General features: G+C 51.3%; 1 long non-coding RNA gene and 1 pseudogene across 2 annotated transcripts; both read left to right on the forward strand.

Annotated features, from left to right (window-relative positions):
- Nucleotides 1-396: 396 nt before the first annotated feature.
- LOC147350811 (uncharacterized) lies at nucleotides 397-15,720 on the forward strand. The gene is made up of 3 exons (XR_015149052.1): nucleotides 397-653; nucleotides 2,844-2,929; nucleotides 14,597-15,720. It is a non-coding gene; the product is annotated as an uncharacterized LOC147350811 (long non-coding RNA).
- On the forward strand, nucleotides 9,976-13,128 carry LOC147350812 (liprin-alpha-1 pseudogene; annotated as a pseudogene). The gene has a single exon (XR_015149028.1). The product of XR_015149028.1 is annotated as a liprin-alpha-1 pseudogene (transcript).
- Nucleotides 15,721-22,449: the final 6,729 nt, after the last annotated feature.

Raw genomic sequence — 22,449 nt, forward strand, 5'->3', positions numbered from 1 at the left:
AGCATTTAACAAGAGGCTTCCTGTGTGCTGTTTTGGATCTGTCAGGAATTCTCTGCTCCTTATTAATTCCTGAAGAGGAGAGGCAAGCCTCTCCCACGGGCTGAAGAATCCAGGCATTTCCTTCATTAGTTTTTCTATACAGTGATAAGTACCCTCTTCCTTCCTGTGAACCATATGGTAAAAGTGATCGTATACAACTCTCTTTCCCTTTAATATGGATCACCTATGTTTTGTAAGTCTGGAATTTTAATCTTTATCTTTGCTGAGAATAACTACCTTGTAAGACAGTATATATTTCCACACCATGTTGATTAAAACACCTTTGTTCCATCAGAGCTCTGGTCCCCATGTATTTCTCTCTCTCTCTCTCTCTCTCTCTCTCTCTCTCTCTCTTTCAGGATGATCTCTTGGAGTGCAGAGGCTCTCTGAGTTCACTTTCCTACCCGGGCTTCTAAGACCCTCTCGAGAAGGTGCTGTCCGTCTTCACTCCATCGAGAGGGCACCTGAGGCCTCCGTGAACAGAGCAAGTCCCATGTCGGGGGCTTTATTGGCTTTCTGCATAAATCAAGGAATATCAGCCTTTTTCTCTCCTTTACCTTCTCATCATCGACTGTAGACCACCAGGTTCCAGTCCATTAAAAGACTTCAACAAGGTGAGAGCAGCCAGGGACTACGCCCGTCGGATTGGCCTTCACCCAGTGAAGCGTTGGGGTTGTGTTTCATTTTGTTAGCATAGTTGTGGGCCCTGCTGGCCAGGGCATTTTGGCCTTAGTGGGCAGGATCGACCCCAGCAGTTTACCTTGTAAGAGGTTGTGCAGGTGCTGCATAGAGGATGGGCGGGAGCCCCACAAGAAGGGAAACACTGGCTGGAGGAGTCACGGGGGCATGTGGACTGAGCTATCAAGTCAGTCCTTGAAGCAGAAAGGCTAAGCCCCTTAACGTCTCCCTTCTTCCAAGGAAAGAATACACTGGCTGGAAGAGTCTCTGGGGCATGAGGATCGAGCTAGAGAGTCAGTCCTTGAAGCAGAAAGGCTAAGCCCGTTAATGTCTCCCATCTTACAAACCACGGACCAATGTGTCCAGTATTTTAATGACGGGTACCTACTGCTTACGTGTATGACATACACCCTCATAGCTTCACATGTCTACTACATGCCTCTTACAAGTGCTGGGCACTGTTCTGGGTGCTGGACACTCAGTATGTAGTAGGGGATATGTAGTCCAGGATCTTTCTATTTCTGCAAAGAAAAATAGAAGAACAAAAGACTCCGTGTGGTTCAGCTTGAGCAAGTTCACCACGTGGACGGCCCTGCATGCATGTAAATTGTGGTAAAATACATATAACATAAATTTAACATTTTAACCACTTGATTGAATGACTGGGTGGCTTCAGTGGAGTCAGGCTAACAGATGGCCTTGGGGTGCCATCCACCTTTGTCCCAGAGGAACACTCCAAATCTTGGTGGCCTTGTAGACCTTCCCTTTATTCTTCACTCTCCCCAGTGGCTCTAGGTCATTGGTCTGTGTGTCATTTAAGAATCTCTTTATCCACTTTGTTGTTAGGTTTATGTTTTGGAAAGCTTCTCAGACGTCCCTGGGACTTGAGAAGGCAGGCTTGGATTCTGGGTTCTCCCCTGCCACGTGCCTGCCAGGTCGAGGTGGAGGCCAAAGGCCAGTCTGAGTTGTGGTGGTCTATGTGGTCTTGGGGTCAGTGGACCCCCTCTTCTCTGGAAGGGCAAGGAGATCCTTTGTGTGAAGCCTGGAGAGACTTGACAGGGTCAGTCTTCACAGTCTCTCTCTCTTTTTAATTTATATTTGCATTTAGTTTCCCCTTTAACTGTTTTCTAGGAGTTTCCAACTCCTAGTGTAGAACTCAAAATATGCAGGGAGCAGCTTCTTAAAAGAGAAGAGGAAATTGCTGAACTGAAAGCAGAAAGAAGCAACACCAGGGTCAGTAGGGGGATTCTCATGTGTTGACATTTGCCCCACGTGGGTCACCGCTAGCCTCCGTGTTGCTGTCTTTAAACTCTGTCTGATTTTCAAGTCATTTTTCACATCTTCCCACTGAGCAGACCAGGGTGGATCAGTTCGGGGTTCTCATACCTTACTCCAAATTTATGATGAGAGCTAATGTAATTTTAGTACCTTTGAGAGGGGAGTTCTCAACTTACATTTTTGTCCACGCTACACTTTGTGTGGGATCTTAGTTCCCCAATCAGGGATTAAAACCCATGACCCCTGCAGAAGGGTGGAGTCTTAACTACTGGGCCCCTGGGGAAGTCCACTCTTAACTTTAGACTGAACTGGCAGGATTCCAACGTGCCTTAGCATGTTTCCAGCTGTAGCGTGAGGCTGAAAGGAGTTATCGGCCCTGAAGTCAAGCATGAGGTTGAAAGTGCCCCTTTGGCCCTGCCCTGCAGCTGCTGTTGGAACACCTGGGGTTACTGGTTTCCCGGTACGTTCCATCCCTCTGGATTACAGTGGGCAAGTGGCAGGCACAGTCCCCAGCTAACATGACCAGTGAGGTGGAGGTGCTCAGGGCACTGAAATTGCTGTTTGAGCACCACAAGGCCCTGGACGAGAAGGTACCAGCCACCCATCCATCCTGGATTTGTACACTTAGTGCCTTGTTTTGACCTCACCGATTGCCTGGAAGTGCTGTGTTCCTTCCCTGTCAAAACAAGGCTAAGGCTTCCTTTCCCCCTTAGAGACCCTCCTACGGCTCTCTAAGCCACGAGTAAGACCTGACTAAGGAGATCGCAGTCAGGAAGTCATAGAAAAGCAGTCACAGGAGGAGAGCCAGTTGAAGGAGTGCCTGGCAGCCCTCTCTTTCCACGTTACAGATCTGGAGGAAGACCTGGACACGGCCAGGAAGAACCTCCTCAAGTCCAAGGACATGAACACGAAACTGCAGTGGGACATCCGCGAAGTGAGTGATGGCGGTCCTGTCTGCCTGAGGTGGACTGTGGGTCCCTTCTTCTCCCGGTGATCTCAGCCTTGGGATGGCTGCGTGAGTAAGAGCAGAGCACTGGAGAGACCACAACTGGCTGCCTCCTCACCTCTGCGTTGAGGTCTCTGGGGTAGAAGAGGCCTGGTCCAGGCAGTCCGTTGGCAGTGGACCGACATGAGGGCAGCCCTGGCGCTGTGCTGCACCCTGGGTGTGGACTCCTCCTTTCCACAAGTTCTAGGGGGCCCATTGTGCTCCTTTTGTAAAAACTCATTCATCCATTCATTCATTAATTGGTGTATAGTGGCTTTACACTGCTATGTCAATTTCTGCTGTACAGCAAAGTGAATCAATCATCTATCTATCTATCTGCCTATCTATCTGCCTCTCTTTTAGATTTCCTGCCCATTTACTTCACCACAGAGCACTGAGTAGACTTCCCTGTGCTGTACACTAGGTCCTTACTCATTGACTTTATGTGTAGTATCAGTACTGTATATATGTCAACCCCAGTCTCCCAGTTCATCCCCGCCTCCACCTGCCTGTTGAATGCTGAAATTTCCTTCTGATTCCCTCAGACGAGTCTGGCGACATCTGTGGAGCCCGTTCTCTCAGAGAGATGGGAGCATGCTGTGTGGGCTCTGCTGAGGCAGCTTGCCTGGCCATCTTCTCGAGTTTTCTGAGGTTCCGCTCCTTGAAGGGATGTGTGACAGTGATACAGTCAGACAAGTCGAGTGATGTTTGCTCACCCTCAGATCTTCAGGCCCGAAGAAATGTGGAATCATGATGTTTCTGGCGGTCGTGTCTGTGGGGGTCATGATTTATGAAAAACATTCCAGGGATGTGGTGCTGCTACGGGAATCGTCCCCACTGCCAGTCAGCCAGCCAGTCAGCCACCTTGTCCTTCTGGTGGGAAAGTGTTGCCCCGCACTGCCGGTGGGCACTGGCTGGTGATGAAGAGTCAGGCGGGGTTGTGCTGGCGTGGCTGTTGGGAGCGTTGCCCGGAGCTCAGTGAGCAGCTGAGGGGCCGTCCATCCGTTGGTGGGCGGTGGGCGGTGTCGGGTGCTCGCAGACCCTCCCAGAGCAGGGTCACTAACAACCGCCAGGGGGCGCCCTTCTGCCTGTGATCTTCTCCAGGCTTGGTTTCTCCTCCCCGCTGGCATCTCTGCTGTCCTTCCCCGGTTGGCCTCGTAGTCCGACCTTTTGTCTTCCAGAAGCTCTGCCACTAAGGAGGCTAAACGGTTCAAACTTCCTTCCCAGCTTAGGAAGGTAGAATGTGTGCCTCGCGCGTCCTGCTGCCTGCACTGGCTTGCCACATGCAGTCCGAGGAGGGGGCGCAGTGGCGGCGGTTGCGGCGCCCAGGGCAGAGGGGAGCACGTCTTCTCTCACGAGCCGGTCACCAGCACCCTCCGTGAGCCACGCGTCACACACAAAACTGCACAGGCTGCGTGAGCAGGCATGCGGGCATGCCCCCCACGAACCTGGGGCCGGTGGTCCACACAGAGCATGGTCTGCTTGCCGCCCCTGCGGTCACAGCCCGCGTGCCGTCGGGACAGGGTCGTTGAGAGCGGAGCTGATGCTGTTCTTGGCGGACAGGCGGGAGAGAGTCATGGCAGCATGGAGAATAGGCTGTGCCAGATGGAGGCCCAACTGGAGGAGAACAAGGAGCTGCAGCGGGTGCCTGTGCTGACGGGGAGGCGGCGTCTGGGCAGGAGACACGGCTTGGGCAGGGGCCAGAGCTGCCTTTCTCCGCCGCTCCCTTCTCTGCCGCCGAGTGTGTGCATGTGTGGCCCCATCTGCTGATCCGGGCACCCACCTCCTTGGGAGCAGGGCCAGAGGTGGTCGCCCATAGGCAGTGGGCAGGAGCCAGGGCGTCCCCACGTTCAAAGAGGCTGCTTGTTGCTCTGACCAGCCAGTCTGGGAGCTGCTTGGGATACAGGTGGACCTCCCAACTGCCCCTCAGACAAACCTGAGGGTGCCAGCCCAGGGCCCATGAAACTGAAGGCATGGTGCCCAGGTGTGGAGCCTGCTTGCCTCGGACGTGGCGCTGGAGTCCCACATGCCAAACTGCTGGTCCAGACACGGTGTATGTGTAGGATGGCTGCTCCTAGGCAGGACGAGAACCGTAGTTGCGCTGCGACAGAAGGTGCGTCAGGAAAGGGTGATGGTGGAGGCTCACATCACCGAGTCCTGAGAGAGGTTTCCTGGAAAGGTTGGCCACACGGCGATACAGACCATTCAGGAAATGGAGTGGGGATCCCAGGTCCAGCCTCACATGTTAGTACTGTCCCCACTATGCCTGTGTTCTTGGGCCTGGACTGCAGAGCCTCAAAGACGGGCTCCCAGGGGGCAGTGGTTCTGACTCCCATTGTGAGACCTGTGGTGAGGCGCCTTCCCGGCTTAGGCAGAGAGCTCAGTGGCTCCCGATCAGGGGTGCTCTTCCTTACTTTCAGAACTGCTGTTCAGAGGCTGTTGAGATCAGGATGCTGTTTATGACTAAGCCAATTCAAAGTCAACTTTTGTTTTGCTTTAAAAATCTTTGAATGCCGATGCCTTATTGTGGAAGCTGTGACAGGTTTTATTTCCTTGGGCTCAAAAATCACTGCAGACGGTGACTGCAGCCATGAGATTAAAAACTGCTTGCTCCTTGGAAAGCTATGACAAACATAGACAGCATATTGAAAAGTAGAGACATCACTTGCTGACAAAGATCCATATAGTCAAAGCTATGGTTTTACCAGTAGTCACGGATGGGTGTGAGAATTGGACCATAAAGAAGGCTGAGCCCTGAAGAACTGATGCTTTCGAATTGTGTTGCTGGAGAAGACTCTGTTCTAACAGAAAATAAACTGTTTTTAAATGTATTACAATAGAAAATTTCAAACATGCACAAAAGTGGATGGAGTAGTATAATAAATACCCATGACCCATCAATTAATCTCAGCAATTTTTAACACAAAGCCAATCTCAACTAGATCATTCTTCTCTCCATTTCTTTATACAGTAGATTCTAAAACAGCTTTTTAAACCTTGAAATTGAATTGATGCTCATTTTATAAAACACAGCCTTGCCAACTTTGTTATTACATTTAAAAAATGCTTGAGGTAATTATTTCCAGTTTTTTAATATGAATTTTCATATTGGAAAAGACCCTGATGCTGGGAAAGATTGAAGTCAGGAAGAGAGTGGATGACAGAGGATGAGATGGTTGGATGGCATCACCAACTCAATGGACATGAGTTTGAGCAGATGCTTAGCAGAAGTCAAGTTACATTTTCCTTATGCTAATCCACTGCTGTAACACGTATAGCATTTCTGGTTTTGAACACTGAATGTGTTTGCATTATAGTTGAATTTAGAGTGTGTGGCTGTTATGTGTGGTTCAGAATTCTGAGTAGTCCTTTCTGGGATCACCTGAAAGCTGAGACAAAGCGTGAGCCCTTCACGTGGACTGTGCTGTGCGTCAGAAAGATAATACGAGCCACCTACACAATCAAAAATTTCCTAAAACCCAATGGGCTCCTTGACATCCTTCTTTCACTGTGAGTCTTGAAATCTTCTGTGTGATTTCCACATCTAGTGTTGCACCAGCCTGTCTCACGTGCTCAGGGGCTGCACGAGGCGAGTGACTGCCATGGCCGACAGCACAGAGCTTCCAGGTTGAGTCGAGTGACTCGGAAACTTGGCCCGTTTGACTTGTTTTACCCCATAAGGAAGTGAAGTGGGCTGTAGAGGAATGAATGTGAGGAATGCCCAGGAATGCAGGTGAGCTCCATGGAGACCGTTTAAAGCAACGAGAGGAGTGAGGGCAATAGAGTGAGTTGTGTCCCCCTGACCCGAACCCCCGCCTGAAGTCGAGCTTCTCTCTACAGACTTCATCGTTGTTAATGGCTTGCCATGTTTCCTCCAGAGAAACCTTTTCTGCGCCTGAGATGGAACTTCCTCCTCATTGTGGTTTATGGGTGAATATTGTTCTGAGTGTTTATATTTTCTAGGGACTCCTAGAGAACATTTTCTCAGAATTAAAATGTTCGGAGTGGATACCTACTCACATAACCTGTTCTGCACATTTTGGTGCAAGTCATTTTACATCAGGAAAGCAAGCGGTGCAGGCTGTGTCATTTGCTGTTTCGTAGGACCAGCTGATTCTAAACCTGGAAACCCTGAGAGCTGAACTGGACCAGATGAGAGTGCGAGGGGCTCCCTTCCACTATGGGTAGGCTGCTCCCCCGGGCAGCTCCCCTCAGCGCTGTCGAGTGTGACAAGGGCCTGTCTGGTGTGTGGACAGTATGACTGGGTGTTGCTCATGGTCGCACCTCAAGGAGCCTGTAGCTTCGTGACCAGCGAGAGGGAAGAGACAAGCATCGTTCCTTAGGGTCAAACTTGGTACCATGGAGTGGTAGTCACAGTATTGACAACACTCAAAACCACAGGCAGAGATTTGGAAGTGTGGGGGCGACCAGTTGATATTTGGGTGTATTCATTTGAGGGGCCTGACAGACTGTGACACTGATGTTTCAGAAGAGTCGCAGAAGGTTAATGACCTGTAGTCTTTTTTACATGAATGGAGACTGAGACATGACTTGCCGTTGACTGTGGTGGGAGGAATCACCTGGCTTGTGAATGAGGCGAGCAGATTACTGAGCATCCTGATTTTTTCTTCCTCATTGTTCGAGGGGTGGTAATTCTTATTAAGTATTTAAATGTTTCTTTGGCTTCTTCACGGAAAAATGGTCACAAGTGAGAGACAAACTTTAGCAAAGGTCATTAAGTGCTTAACTGGTGACATTCATTCATCTGTAGGAAATCGACTACTGCTTGAAGCCTGACTTAGGAGACAGTTTGGAGCCCATACGCATATTTCTGTGTTTGTGTACTTAGGGGATCCTCACAGTCCAGGGCCCCAACCCAGCCTTCTTCTAGAGTAAGGGGATATCATTTGAGACAAAGGCAGAGCCAGAAACTGGCAGGTGGAGTCCGAAACCACAGTGGGTGGAGTTCAAGGAGAGCACGTGCCCTGCAATATGGATAGGGGACATGGCTGGACTTGCTGGTAGAGCTCCCCCAAGGTGAGAGGCTGGTGCTGTCAGAAGTGGGGAACCCCTGCTCCCGGGATGGACAAGGTGAGTGTGAGGCAGACTGTGTAGACAGTGGAGAAAGAGGAGGTGGACATGGCCTCCTGCTCTTGGGGGTTTTTGGGTAATGAGGAGGGCCCTGGTGCCAGGATCCGAGGCCTGGCATGGTTGGGGGGCTCAGATGGAGAAACCTGGGGCCTGGTCACCAGTCCCCTGTGTGTCAGTGAGTGTGAGAGACAAGAAGAGGAAGCAGCCGCGGGGCAGGAGGGCCCGCTGTGCTCTGAAGACAGTGGGCCACAGCGGCTGGTGAGAGGGAGGGGTGTCTCCAGGAGGCAGCTCTCGAGGGGTCACGGCAGTGACGTAGCAGCACAGGTGGGGCTTCGGAGTGGGGCTTGCGGGCACTGTGGGCTGGGTGGGGAGCACTATGCTGGCTCAGGAGAAAGGGAGTGGGGACTGAAAACCTGGCTCACAGGCAGGGCAGGCACAGCATATTTAGTGGGCCTCCCAGAGGAATTGGTCACCTTGTCTCTGAGACCTTCTCCGGGGGGGATAGAGCTTCGGGTGATGAGGGGGAAAGAGATGGAGGCTGCATCCCGCGAGGGGACTGGGAGGTGATGGTTGGGTGGCGACCCAACCCGGAGGCCTCTGTGGCCCTCAGAGGACCCTCGAGGGTCCGCAGTCCACAGTGGGACTGTGTCGTACCCCCTACCCAGTTCCCAAGTGTGTTCTGGCCCCAGGCCCTTGGGTGCAAGTGGGGCAGAGAAGGGAGCAGTTCTGTCAGGAGGGAGAGGAGACAGGAGGGAAGACAGGTGTGGCTCCGGGAGATTCCAGACTTCCATCTCCTATGCAACACAGTATTCCTTGCAAAACCGTCAAGCAGAGCAGCGGGTGACCCCGAGCAGGCTGAGCTGGTGGTCGGCCCTGGCCACTCTGCAGACGTATGGGGTGTCCTGTCCTCGGAGGAAGGTCCTGTCTCCCAGGTTTAGGGACTCCTGCACATGAAGGCACCACCCTCTTCCCAGGGACAAGACTGAGCACAGCCCGGGCGGTCCTGCCGTGCAGGTGGCTCACAGTCAAGGCGGGGCCACCCTGCCTCTCAGCAGGCCCCTGCTGAGTGAGCTCCTGGCACCTGCAGGCCCAGGCCTTAGTGCTCAGGGCCTGAGCATCTGTGCTGGGCCTTGTTCAGCCCAGAGTCCAGTGACACGCTCACCTTTGTTCTAATGGGAGACACCAGTGGTGCTCAGCTCCGAGGTGTGGGTCCGAGCCCTTTCTGCTGCGGGTTGTTTGAGACACCTTTAAAAACAATGAGAGCAGTGCAGACAGTGTTCCAGGCAGACTGGTGATTGTGATCCACAGACTTCCCGTGGGAGAGGGAGGTCAGAGCAGGCGTGGGCCGAAGGGGAGGTGGGGTGCCAAGGGGAAAGCAGAGCAGGTGCAGGCCCCGCCCTGGGACCTGAGAGTGGGCTCCAGAGGGACCCTGGATGCCCCAGCCTCAGACAGCCGATCCTGTCCTAGTCAGCTCCACACCCTCGCGTCAGCACTGCCTTCCCCACATATGGGAGTTTTCCAGCTGCTGGGGATGAGCCCTGAGTGTCTGTGGAGCAGCGGGTGGCCTGTTGCTGTTGGAGCCAGAGGGCAGTGCCCTCCCGGGGGCCCTTTTGCTGTGAAATTGCCAATCTTCCAAATGGACAGGCTCTGGCTCGACTGACAGAGTGAGCTCTCTTTTCTTCTAACAGCGCTGCTCTTTGCCGTGTGTTTCAGCTGACCCCACTTGGGCAGTGCTCTGGACCTCAGGTTCCCTGTGGCAGACTGGTCAGCAGACTACTCAGGAGATCGGGCAGTGCTACAATGCCCCCAGAAAGGCCAGCTGGCAGCGTTGCACGATGAGCTGTCAGAGGCAAGGACCCCGCGGCCCTCTTCCCGTCCCTGGTGGGCACCTTGTGAGGCACCTGCCCCCTCACACTGTGGTCCTGAGGTGGGTTTGGAACAAAGCGCTGATAGGTCGCTTTATGTCTTCCCATTTTCCTTTTTCTGGCTAAGAGTTTACTTTTAAGGCATGCTTTTTTTTTTTCTTAAAATAACCAATTTGGATAACTTGTGGCCTACTGTGAGCTCCAGCATGGTACTAATTACCACAGTTTTGAAATCATCCTACGAGTAAATGGATACACATATCCATCAGCTTATAGTGAGAAGAATTCTCATTGGGAGTTTAAGTGCCTTTATCTTTTCACCTCATTCATGCCATGTATTTGTTCATACATGTCTGTGTTTTGAGCTTCCATATTCAGTGAGCAGTTAGTTTGGGCCAGACATGGTCAGAAGTAGGACTCCAGCAGTGAATTAAAAACCGTGTGTGTCCTTTATCCACTGCTACGTAACGAATCATTGCAAAGCTTAATGACTTCCTAGGGAGCAGCTCACAGTCCACAGTGCCTGTGCATTGTAGCAGGCAGGCCTGGTTCAGGGCCTCCTGAGGGCACAGACACAGGAAGGCCCCCCAGGGCTGGATGGCAGGCTTTCAGATTCACTTGGCTGCTGGGGACAGGCCCAGGTCCCTGCCGTGTGGCTTTTCCGTATGGCCTGACTCTCCTCGGAACACCCTCTAAGAGTGAGAGCGTGGGGTTTAGCCCGGGGCCTTTTGCACCCTGATCCCGAGGCCGCACACCTTCACTTCTGTTTGCAAGAGTGAGCTGCACAGTCCTGCCTCGCTTAGGGGCTGAGCAGGAGTTGCCCCTTCTGCCGCTTGAAGGGAGGAGGAGGGAAGAATTTGTGGACCCCTTTTTAAACCCGCACAGCCTGTCGAACTGTAATGAGCAGGGAAAGGAGACCAGAGTGCCCGAGTTGTCCAAGGAGGAGGGGACGATTGTGTGTGAACAGGGTGGCCAGCAAGGTGACACCAGGAGGGTGACCTTGAACCAGAGACCCCGAGGCAGGAAGAGAAGTAGCCACTTGGAGATAGAAAAAGGGTCGTGTCAACCAGTGGGGACAAGGGAGAGAGCGGGCCGCATCAGGGAGGAGCCCGGGCTCAGGCCTCAGCAGCTTGAGGCCAGAGCCTGTTTCCTGAGGTGAGGAGGGCTGCCGGGACGGGGAGCTAAGAGCTGGGCCTCGGCCCTGTTGAGGTGGACAAGCCCATGGGGTGTCCCAGGGACTTGTGAGGAGAGCAGCTGAGTGTTCCGGCCTGCATCCGGGAGAGGACTCACTCAGCTCAGGGTGGACTTGGGGTCGTGGGCATACAGATGGCATTGAAAGCCACGAGCACGGTAAAGTCATCAGGTGGGTGCCCGTGGAGAGAGATGGGGTGCAAGGGTAGAGCTGTGGGGAACCCTGCATTCCAAGGTTGAGAAGAGGTGCAAGCGACAGGAATAACTGCAGGGAGGGCAGGGCCTGGATCCCAGGGAGAGACATGCTGGGGCGGGTGTGGGGGAGGGCAAAGAGGGGAGGGGGCTTGGTAACATGGGTTCTTCAAACCCCCGGGGAGCTGCCCTGCAGGTTGGGGCACACCCACCGCCTGCTGGCAGAGAGCTAGGAACCGGGCGGGAGGGGACCATAGAGGCTGCTCCCAGGGAGCTTTCAGAGACCCACAGTGGGTGCTGCAGGGAGCCCTGGAGGAGGAATCTGCTGGTTCCCCTTGTGCTATTGGAAGGCGAGAGAAGGGAGAGGATTTGCTGACCGGGCTGATGGGGGTGAACCCATAGGCAGCTGGTTTGCTAGAGCGGAGCAGGAATGATGGCAGGTGGTCCTGGAGCCAGCGAAGGGGGTAGCCCAGGCCTGGGGTGGGGTTGTGATGAAGACAGGAGGCGAGGGCACTGGCCACAGGGGACAGGGAGCCAGCAAGCCAGCACCTCGAGGCTGCCCCTCAGTTCCTTTGAGGTCATGTTTGGGAAAGAAGGCAGGACCTGGGTGACAGTGTGGCAGAGGGGACGTTTTCAGAGAGAAGGGTGTGAGGTGTGAGAGCCGGAGGGTGGGACGGGGCCCCGTGGGCCCTCTCCCGTGTGTCTCTGATGACAGAGCCACACTTGTGGTGCGAGGGGCCGTCCCCCAGAACAGCCCGAGGGCCTGTGCCCAGAGAGGAGAGCCGCAGGGGGGCTGGCCCTCCTGTCTCCTGGCTGACCCTGCTCGCTCCTGTCTGTGGGTGTTCAGACCAGCCTGGGAAATGGAGGGCTGGAAGCCTGCGAGGATGGCACTCTCTGGTGAACTGGTACCAGAGGTGACCGCTGATAGGGACCCAGTGGCTGCCGAGCTGAAGGGTTCTTTTTTCTTATTTTCCTCCAGCCTGGCTGATGGAGGCATGGATGTATTTTTGTAATTTTCAGTTTCTGTCTCTGACTCCATCAGCCCACCCTTTTGAATAACCTCATAGAATGCCTACCGTCCTGGGTGTCACCAGGCCATCTAGGAACTGGATTCTCCCCCTGCCCGTTTCTTCAGTCCTGCTCGATTAAGAGATGGCAGTGTCTCATGAACATGGCCCATTTATCCACAGTCAGGGTTTCCATGTAAAATTGGGTTCAGTTCCTGATAGACTTGAGCTGCCCTGAATGTTGCTGACGAGACGTGGTCCTCTCGTGCCCAGATGCAGACCCTGAAGGAGCAGAACTGGGAGCATGCGGAGCAAGCCAGCATGCTGGCCGACGTGGCCCAGGCATTTGAGAGTGACGAGGGCGTGTCTGACGACGAGGGCGACAGGGTCACCCTCTTCAGCTCGGCCACTCAGCTGTCGCCCAGCGGGCAGGCCAATGCCAAGACTCTGACTGTGATGCTTCAGGAGAAGCTGGACACCATCAATGAAGAGATTCAGTGGGTGATTGCGAACTCGGCTCCCCAGAAACTCGGTTTCTCTGAGGAGCTGTCTTCTAGGGACATCTGAGTGTTCCATAGCAAGAAACCTGACCTCAGGTCTGCTTCAAGAATTTTCAGTTTTTAGATTGCCCTTGCTTATAGAGCTCGGTCAGCCAGGGCGTTCTATCCACGGTGTGGTGTCAGCACTCTGTGGGGGGGCGTTGTGGGGTGTGCCCCATCAGCTCTGAGCCCCAAGGTGGGTGAGGTGCCGAGGCGGTGTCCCCTATGGCCCTTGCACCCTCCTGTGTCCCTCGGAGCCCCCCACGTTCTGGTGAAAAGCCACCTGGTGAAAGCTGGAGTTTTGGGGTTGGCAAATTCCCACTCAGATCTGCATTTTCCTTTTTAACTTAATGCAGTGTGAAGATTGGCTTGTTGTAAGACAGTGGTCCAAGGACATGTGTTTGAGTTTTTCACATCTCATCAGTATATTTAAGATGTTTTCTTTAGACACCATCTTGGCAGTTATAACAATTTTCAAAATGGGATAGAATCCAAAGGCCTCCCTCGTGGTGAGCAGGGGGCCTTGGGTCTGGGTGCGGCCGGGTGGCTGGGGGCCCCGAGGCCTGCCTGGTGCCACACCCGCACAGCTATGCCCGTGTCCCGAGTCCACGTTCAGAGTGGCCGCAGGCTGGTGACCCTGCACAGGACCAGGCAGAGCTGCTGCTCAGACTGTTCTCGCCACGTCAGCCCAGGCTGAGGTGCCCTTTCCTGTCGGCCGAGTGCGGGGATCCCGGGGAAAGGCAGGGGGTGAATGGGACAACCAGCAAACGCAGGTGGTGTCGCCTGCCCATTTGACGCCAAGACAGACAGCTTTGTGGGCCGTGTTTGAGCAGAGACGAGCTCAGAAAGATGATCTTTCTGCATCCCTGCAGGAAGTATGGAATGGTTATATATTAATATTTTTATTTTTACAGCAAGTTGTCAGGTAAAAGTGATTTTTCCTTATGCGACAAGTTGACTTGATGTAAATGGTAAATTCTGTCCATCAACTTGTAATCAACAGTGAAAAACTTTCAAGATGTATGAGTAGAAGTGAAGCTGGAGAGTTTACTGTCTGTAAGAATCTTGTATTTTAATTTGAAAGTCATTTTATTTGCATAATCGTGTATTTAAACTGCTATATAAAAACATCCACCACACATTAGGGGAGAAGAGCAGAAACTGTGAATTCTAGGTTAATGCAGCACATTGACATGAACCCAGAAACTCACACAAAGCTGGTGGAGAACTTCATCAAGTGATGCGTTTGTATATACACAACCTTAAAAAAAAAAAAAAATCAACTCAGCACTTCATCTGGTCTGGAGACTTGTGTTTAGAAACTGCAGCTTGTTTGTGAATTGCTGTTTTGATTATACAGAGTTCCTGATTCGCAGTGGAAAAGACTTGAGGCACTGACATGCATCTCTGCCCTGAGAGCAGGGGAAGTAAGGGTTGTCAACTTGAGGTATCTCCTCAGAGGAAGAGAGTTGCCACCAGGGTCCCTGCAGAAGGTTAGAGTAAATAAGTGAAATCAAGCGTGAATGATCAGGGGCCAGTAAGACTCAACGCTAAGTCATTCTAAGTTTGAGAATATTCAAAAGAGGAAACGTAGAACCTTTTGGCTGAGATGTTCATTGAGCAACTGTTTCTGGAATTTGCTAATCATGACACAGAATGCCAGCCCAAATTTATTGTCCAGACAGGTTCCTCTGCTGACAAAGGCAGGTGATGCATTTTATTGTATTTTAGGTTGATCGAAGAAGAGAAGGAGAACACGGAGCAGCGGGCCGAGGAGACTGAGAGCAGGGAGGGCAGGGGGAGCTTAGGCAGCCTCTGTCGTTTTAAATCAGTGAGCTCCCTCAACCTGCTTCCCACCTCCTCGCATGCTGGCTCCTGCCCGCCCCTGCCCAAGCCCAGAACGAGGCGGCACAGCCCGGCACAGGAGGGAGACCAGCTGGGCATCATGACTCTGGTATGTGTCTGCCTCCTCCCTGCCGCATCCCTCCCCCAGCACGCTGTTTTTTGTTTGTTTTTTGATTTTTCTCTTTATACCCAGAAGAAAATCAGGTACATTTGCTACGCTCAGAGGTCTAAAAGTTTTTAAACCGCCTAGTCTTTAATCATTCCACAATGGCACAGTGACAAATTAGTCTTGATATTTGGACCACCAACTTAGCATGTCATCATGAACTCAGCCAGAGCCTGCCTCTGTAACGTTGGGCCTGGCCTGTGCTGGGCACAGCAGCTGCAGGGAAGTTTCTGTTCTCAGGGAGCAGACAGCTTTGTGAAAGTAACTATAGGCAGCTGTCATGGCGTGGGAAAGTCGTGCAGCACATTTTCCATTGGGAATGCCTGGCTACAGGGTACAGGGCATGCGGTGGGAACAAAACCAAGAATCTACACTGGTCTGCTTGCTGATGGACCTGGCCACGCACTCCGGCCAGCTCTGCGTGTGAAACCAGGTTAAAAGCCCAGTGCCCCAGGGCCCCAGGGAAGATGTCAGGCTGCCTCACTTTTCCAAGTCTAAAACTGGGATGACGACCTAGGGCTTTTGGTGACAAAGTGTGTGGCTCTAAAGCACATGTTCCAGCTTTCTTGGGTGTTTAGCTTAGGTGTTGTGAGTGCATTGCTGTTTACCCCATGAAATCACGTGTACAACACTCTGCTTTGTAACTGGACTTGTATTATCTCTTTTTTCTGTTACCACCCATTTCATGTTAGCTGCATTGTTAGTCAGCTTATAATTAAATTAACCGTGAATCATTTTAGAGGCCTGTGAAGTGGTAACTAGTCCATTTTGTGGTCTTTTGACACTGTTTTTATAATTTGCATCATTGGCTAATTAGTTGATATTTAAAATTCTTTGACGATTTCTCTGTGGTTTCATGCTTGATTTCTTTCCGAATATTTATGAAAAGAACAGTTCTGTATGTTTTCCTTGCTGTTGGAGTTCTCTGACAGTGTGTCTGCTTTCATCATTGGTTTTGATTTCCTGTCTCATCCTGTTGTCTGCTTAGTCGTCCTCAATCCAGATCCCCCCCCCCAGCCCCCGAGGCTGTAGTTTACTCATCCATCTCCCCTCCCCCGTCCCCCCACTTCCTCTGGTCATAGCAGTGCTGTGGTCCACAGCGTGAGTCCCCTTAGTCGGGTTTGTGCTTTGTCTTCCTGTCTCATTAAATGGTGTTTTTCCCCCATAGCAGTAAGTTGAATTGGTGTATCACTATGCATTTACAGGAGAAGGCAATGGCAACCCACTCCAGTACTCTTGCCTGGAAAATCCCATGGATGGAGGAGCCTGGTAGGCTGCAGTCCATGGGGTCACACAGAGTTGGACAGGACTGAAGGGACTTAGCAGCAGCAGCACGCAGGTATAAGCATAATGTAGATGGATCCTAAACTACATATCATGTGTAATTCATAAATGAGATTGTGCTTACATGAAGAAATGATCCTCTTAAGTGTAGAATTAATGGACTTTTAGATATGCAGATGACACCACCCTTATGGCAGAAAGTGAAGAGGAACTAGAAAGCCTCTTGATGAAAGTGAAAAAGGAGAGTGAAACAGTTGGCTTAAAGCTCACCATTCAGAAAACTAAGATCATGGCATCTGGTCCCATCACTTTATGGGAAATAGATGGGGAAACAGTGTCAGGCGTTATTTTTGCGGGCTCCAAAATCACGGCAGATGGTGATTGCAGCCATGAAATTAAAAAGACGCTTACTCCTTGGAAGGAAAGTTAATGACCAACCTAGATAGGATATTAAAAAGCAGAGACATTACTTTGCCAACAAAGGTCCATCTAGTCAAGGCTATGGTTTTTCCAGTGGTCATGTTTGGATATGAAAGTTGGGATGTGAAGAAAGCCGAGCGCTGAAGAATTGATGCTTTTGAGCTGTGGTGTTGGAGAAGACTCTTGAGAGTGAGTCCCTTGGACTGCAGGGAGATGCAACCAGTCCATTCTAAAGGAGATCAGTCCTGGGTGTTCATTGGAAGGACTGATGCTAAAGCTGAAACTCCAGTACTTTGGCCACCTCAAGTGAAGAGTTGACTCACTGGAAAAGACTCTGATGCTGGGAGGGATTGGGGGCAGGAGGAGAAGGGGACGACAGAGGATGAGATAGCTGGATGGCTTCACCGACTCGATGGACATGAGTTTGGTTGAACTCCAAGTGTTGGTGATGGACAGGGGGGCCTGGCGTGCTGCGATTCATGGGATCACAAAGAGTCGGACACGACTGAGCGACTGAACTGAACTGAACTGACACAATATCCTTTCTGTGTTGGTGCTTGTATTTAAGACTGTAAATCTCATCAGCTTTTGCACAGTTAATGTCTCTATTAGACTCGTTAAGAAAGTATCTTCTATAGTTAATAAAATGTAAAGACTGCACCTGCTATTATGCTAGCTTTCATTCTTACATATTATCACAGGGAACTTGCTTTAATGAATTTATTCTGAGAAGTTTTAAATCAAATTCTATGTCAGGATTTTACATTAATGTCCAAGAGCTGGTTAGATTTGTTCAATGTTAAAATAGATATTATGGTAACTTCCTCATCAGTTAAATTACTAATTTAAAATATAACATGTTTTTGATTAAGAGAAACTAACTTATAGAGAAATTTGGCTGAGAATAGACACGTGTTAAGGCCCTTTGTTGTACAGAATGCTGTGCTTTAATAAATCATGATGTTCTAATAGAATGGTATCTTCCTGAGTAATAATTTATAGTGTTTCTCTAGTAAATCTTGAATAGCTTATTTATCTTCTGTGGTCAAAAAAAATGTTCTGCTTCCAGTCATATGTTCTGTAAATCTTCATGTCACTTACATGTTTGCCGTCATTTTTGCTTTACTGTATTTGCCTCTACGGATTCTTGAAATTTTAGCTTCAGAGTCGCAATGAATCTGGTTTCTCTTCATTTCTTTGCATGCATCTATCAGCCTAGTGATTTAAGGAAGCAGTGTCGAAAGGTAAACTATTTAGTAATGTAGCACGCCTTTGTTTCTCTGTGAAGTATTAAAGAGTCCTTATCGTTTAACATGAATGAACACTGTGTGATTATGTCCTGGTGAATAATTGACGTTTTAATGGAAGTGATGAAACTCACCCACCACTTAAAATGTGCTGATGGTTCTGTTGGAAATAGGTCATTCGTTGGGACAGTTGTAACAGTGTGCCTTTCTCCCACTTGTTTGCCTTCTGATCATCTCATGCATGTTTATAATAGACATAGTATTATTTCTTATTTTTAAAATGTTCTTTACTTATGTTTTTGGCCATGCTGCACAGCTTATGGGATCTTAGTTCCCCAAGCAGGGATCAGACCAGTGTCCCGGCAGTGAAAGTGCCAAGTCTTAACCTCTGGACCACCATGGAATTTCCGCTTGGTGTTTTCATGTAAGAAATGACTGAATCAGAGCCATAGATGTTAGATTTGCGGGAAGCCAATTTAATGATGGTGGGTAGCAGTGTGCAGGAGACTCTGTGTGCCAGGCACGTGCTTTCCGAGTCTGTCATCTCAGCCCCAGGTGAGATCCAGATTGATGCTATCCCCATTCAGCAGACATAGACACTGAGGCTTAGCGAGGCCGGGCACCCTGCCCAGGCTCTCACACCCAGCAGCACGGTGCGGACTGGTCTGATCAGAGCCTGGACACTTAACCATGGTGCTGTCCAGCCACCTTTCCTCCAGAGGCTCTCGTGTCCATCACGGCATCCCTGATGGAGGGAGCATCAGGAGGGAGCTCGCTGCCTCTCCCCTCGGGTCACTTGGATGAGCCCCTGTTGTTGGAGTCCAGTGCCCCAAGGGATGGCCTTCCTTGTCCCTCTCCTGCTCCCAGCCCACTGACCGAGTACTCCTGGGCCTTCCCGCAGGACTGGGGTGGCTGTGCTCCAGTTCAGGCAGCTCAGTGCCCAGGAGCCCTTCTCCTGGGCACAGCAGACCAGCGCTGTCCCCCTGGGGTTGGTGACCTGGGTGTGCCATTCGCCTGCTCTGTGGCCTGCTTTGCCCTCCTGTTAAGTGGACACGGTGCTGCCCATCCTGGCCATGTGGGCACCAGTGGTGTGGCTCCCATCCTGGGTAGGGCAGCCAGGCTGTGGACCCAGAGGCCTTCCTCAGGAGAAGGCCCAGGCGAAGGGGCTGGCCACAGTCCCTGACTTTGAGGCAGGTGTTTGTCTCCACTGAGTCTGTAGTCAACCCAGGTGTGTCACTTCCCTGCTCTGTTCGTTGCTGTTTTCTGATTTTTATAAATGCTTATTTTAACTTGAATTTGAGATCGATCCCTGTTCAGTTCCATGTGGATAATTTCTAGCCTTTGTAGCCTTCTGTTGTCTGAGGGTTCTTGTTAGAGCTCAGGAGAGGGTGCCCAGTTTATCCAGCTGCTGTTAAACGAGCTCAGCTGTATTTTGCACTGTCACTTTGCTGTCACCAAGCTCCCGTGGGACTGCACGGGATCAGTATTCTTTACAGAATCCCACTAAAAAGGCACAGGTTAGTTGGTTAAAACAACACACTCATTGTTTATAAAAATACATGCCATGCATGTCTCCTAAAACCTCCCCTGGCTTAACCACACACCCAGATGTGTCAGTGAGACCTGTCTGGACCCTGAGGGGTTAATCTGTTCCCCACACTGTTGCCACCACTGTCTTTCCTGTCCTCACACCCAGGACCAGCAGAAACGCTGGGAGTCCAGGAGAGATCATCTCTCTTTTTTTTTTTTTTTTAATTTGTTTATTTTTTAGTTGAAAGATAATTGCTTTACAGAATTTTCTTTTCTATCCAACCTCAACATGAATCAGCCATAGGTACCCATATATCTCCTCCCTTTTGAACCTCCCACCCCACTAGGGTGATACAAGATCATCTCTTAGTGAAGACCTGGGGGTGCCTTATGGAAACCACTGTGAGCGAATGACACTCGAACTGCGTGTAAGTACTTCAGTGAGTAGCCCCGAGTCTGTATGTTACCGAGAAATACGATCCAGGCACATGGTGTTCGCGTGGAGGGGTTAGGTACCTTTTCTGTGTTTCTCTTGTTGTCATGGGTTCCAGTAACCTGCATCATCATTACAAATGATCTTGGATGGTGGCACAAGCTGTGTCTTTTTCTCCTTCAAACAGAAAGGTCTGGACGGCTTTGCTGAGAGGTTTCGTACTCTAGCTGTGGTGCTTCTGAGCAGCATCTGGCAATGAGCACAGTCCTTTCATCAGGGCAGTTCATGCCATGCAGGGTCCACGGTGCTGGCGTCGCTCTGCTGTCCTGCCCGGCAGGGCCATCTGGTCGCTGGATTCCAGAGAGGGCAGAGCCCAGCTGCAGGAAGGCTCCCATCCATGGTCTCTGCACTCAATCGGATGCTCTCGCTGCCCCATAGCCCTGCTTCTCTTGAACAAGACAGTCCTTTAAGATGGCATTAAGCTAGAACAAGGGGGTTTTTTTGTACTTGGGGGAAAGCATAGCTAATAGATTTTCACATAAGTTTCTGGTTATAATGTAACGCCTATGTGATTGCCATTTTCAAAACAGTCTATTGTTAGCCAATTGGACACTTACCTCACTCCCTCAGCTGCCAGCTATACGGGAAGAGGTAGGAGATGACAAGACCACCATCAAATGTGAAACCTCGACCCCTGCCTTACCGCTGTCCCTTCGGCTGGGCCGCCTGCACACGGGGGCGCTGCACACAGCCACCCATGAGGACCTCAGGGACGCCCACAAGTAAGCGGCCTGTGTGCCCGTCATCAGTTTCAGGAGCCCTGCGCCTCTTGTCTTGAAGGAGTTGCAAGGATGATTTTAAAGGAATACCCTCGGGTTTAGTGCCTGTGTTTAGTGGTGAACTTCAGGTGCTGGGGAAGAAGAGCTCAGTGACCTCAGTGATTTTAGAAAACGTCCTTCTCTACAGATTGACTCCTGTGGGAGCTTTCTTCCTGATCTTGGTAGAGGTCTGCCCGGCCAGGGGCATGTTCCTGACAGTGATGGCCCTGTGCCTCTCAGGTTCGCTCTTGAGGGTCCCTCCCTTTTCCTCAGGGGTCTCCTCTCAGGAGACTCTGTCCCCTCCTGTGACTGACACTGTCCTCATTGAGACCACCACCTAAGCTCCCGTCCTGAGCCAGGCAGCACTCGATGGAGGACACATGTGGTCACTTGGCCAGCAGACCTGCACGGTGACCGTCGCTCTCCTGTCATGGCCGGGGACAGTCACCCTGCAGGAGGTGGGGGGAACTGCCCAGAGCAGGGGAGCTTGCCTTCTGCTTGAGCGTTTTCACCTGCTGAGCAGCGACCCTGATGGAGGGTCGGAGTGCCCTCTGCACCAGCTGGCCTGGAGTCCAGCCCTCCTCGGGGGAGAGCTCGGGGCAGAGAATCTCAACTTCCTGGGGTGGTTCTCTGTGTCTCGGAGCCTGCATTGCTTGTGTGGAGTGTGTTTGGTGAAGGAGACTCCACTGTCTGCTTCGAGGTTGAGGTGTGGGTGTTGCTGGGTGCCCATTTCTATCAGTAGATCTTGTGGAGGGGTGTGTGTTTGTACAAGGGTGCCAGTTAAAGGTCCTTTTCTCTCCCTAAAGCTCGACAGGCTCTCAGGACAGCCTCAGGAACAACCCCAGCAGCGGCACCAGCAGGCAGGACTCGCTGCACAAAGCCCCAAAGAAAAAGGGCATCAATTAAGTCCTCCATCAGCCTCTTGTTTCGCAAGAAGGAAAAGGGCCGGCCTGAAGACCCCAACAAGGAGGCATTAGGACCAGGTGGGTGCTTCACCTTTCAGAGGGAGGAGGGCCTGCAGGCATCTCCCTTCTGTGTCTCCCCTGTTGTCCCCACAAGGCTCCAGTCACTCACGCTGGGGGTCCTCCTAGGAGCAGGAGTGGAAGAGGCGTCTGTCTTCTCAATGGGTCTGAGATGATCAGATGAGTTAATGAGTGGATGGATGGATTGATTAGTGAGTGGATGGTTGGATGAACAGATGGCTGGCTGGATGGGTGGATGGACGGAGCATGGAATGAATAAAGCAGATGATTGTACTCCAATGCTAGAAACATATTGTACGAAATCAATTGAGTAGGAGCTAGGCAATGATTGTTTCCTCCTAACAGTGACATGTGTTTGGAAACTGCCTAAGTGCTCCTCAGTGAGGGGTGAAGTACAATCTGTGGACACCCCACAAGGAACAGCCCGCCCTCCTTCCTGCCACCTCCCCATCCAGGAGCTCATCTGCCCATGCCCCTACCCCACCCCACAGCCATGCAGGTCCTCCTGAGGTCCCCTCATCACACAGGGTTATCATTAGGCCCTCATCTCGCTTGGCTTCATCTCCTTGAAGACAGGGTATGTTCCTGCCTCTTCAGCCACAAATTTGTTGAGTCTTGTTTGTGCTGGGTGTGGGATTTACGGGGGTAAGTAAAGCAGATGTGATCTGGAGCACAGTTAAGTGACAAGAGAGAAAAAGGAGCAGGTTATTAAATGTGATCCCTGTTATTAATATATACAATGCTGCGATGGATGGTGCATTGATTATATACAAGATGCTGTGTGTGCCCCTTCCCAAGCAGGTGTTGCCCCCTCCAAATTTACAGAGGAGGACACGGTGACGGTCACACGGTCAGGGA

The sequence above is a fragment of the Bos grunniens genome, chromosome 20, assembly GCF_055505025.1.
Source record: "Bos grunniens cultivar Pamir isolate PY7600 chromosome 20, Bosgru_T2T1.0, whole genome shotgun sequence".
Classification (NCBI taxonomy): Eukaryota; Metazoa; Chordata; class Mammalia; order Artiodactyla; family Bovidae; genus Bos; species Bos grunniens.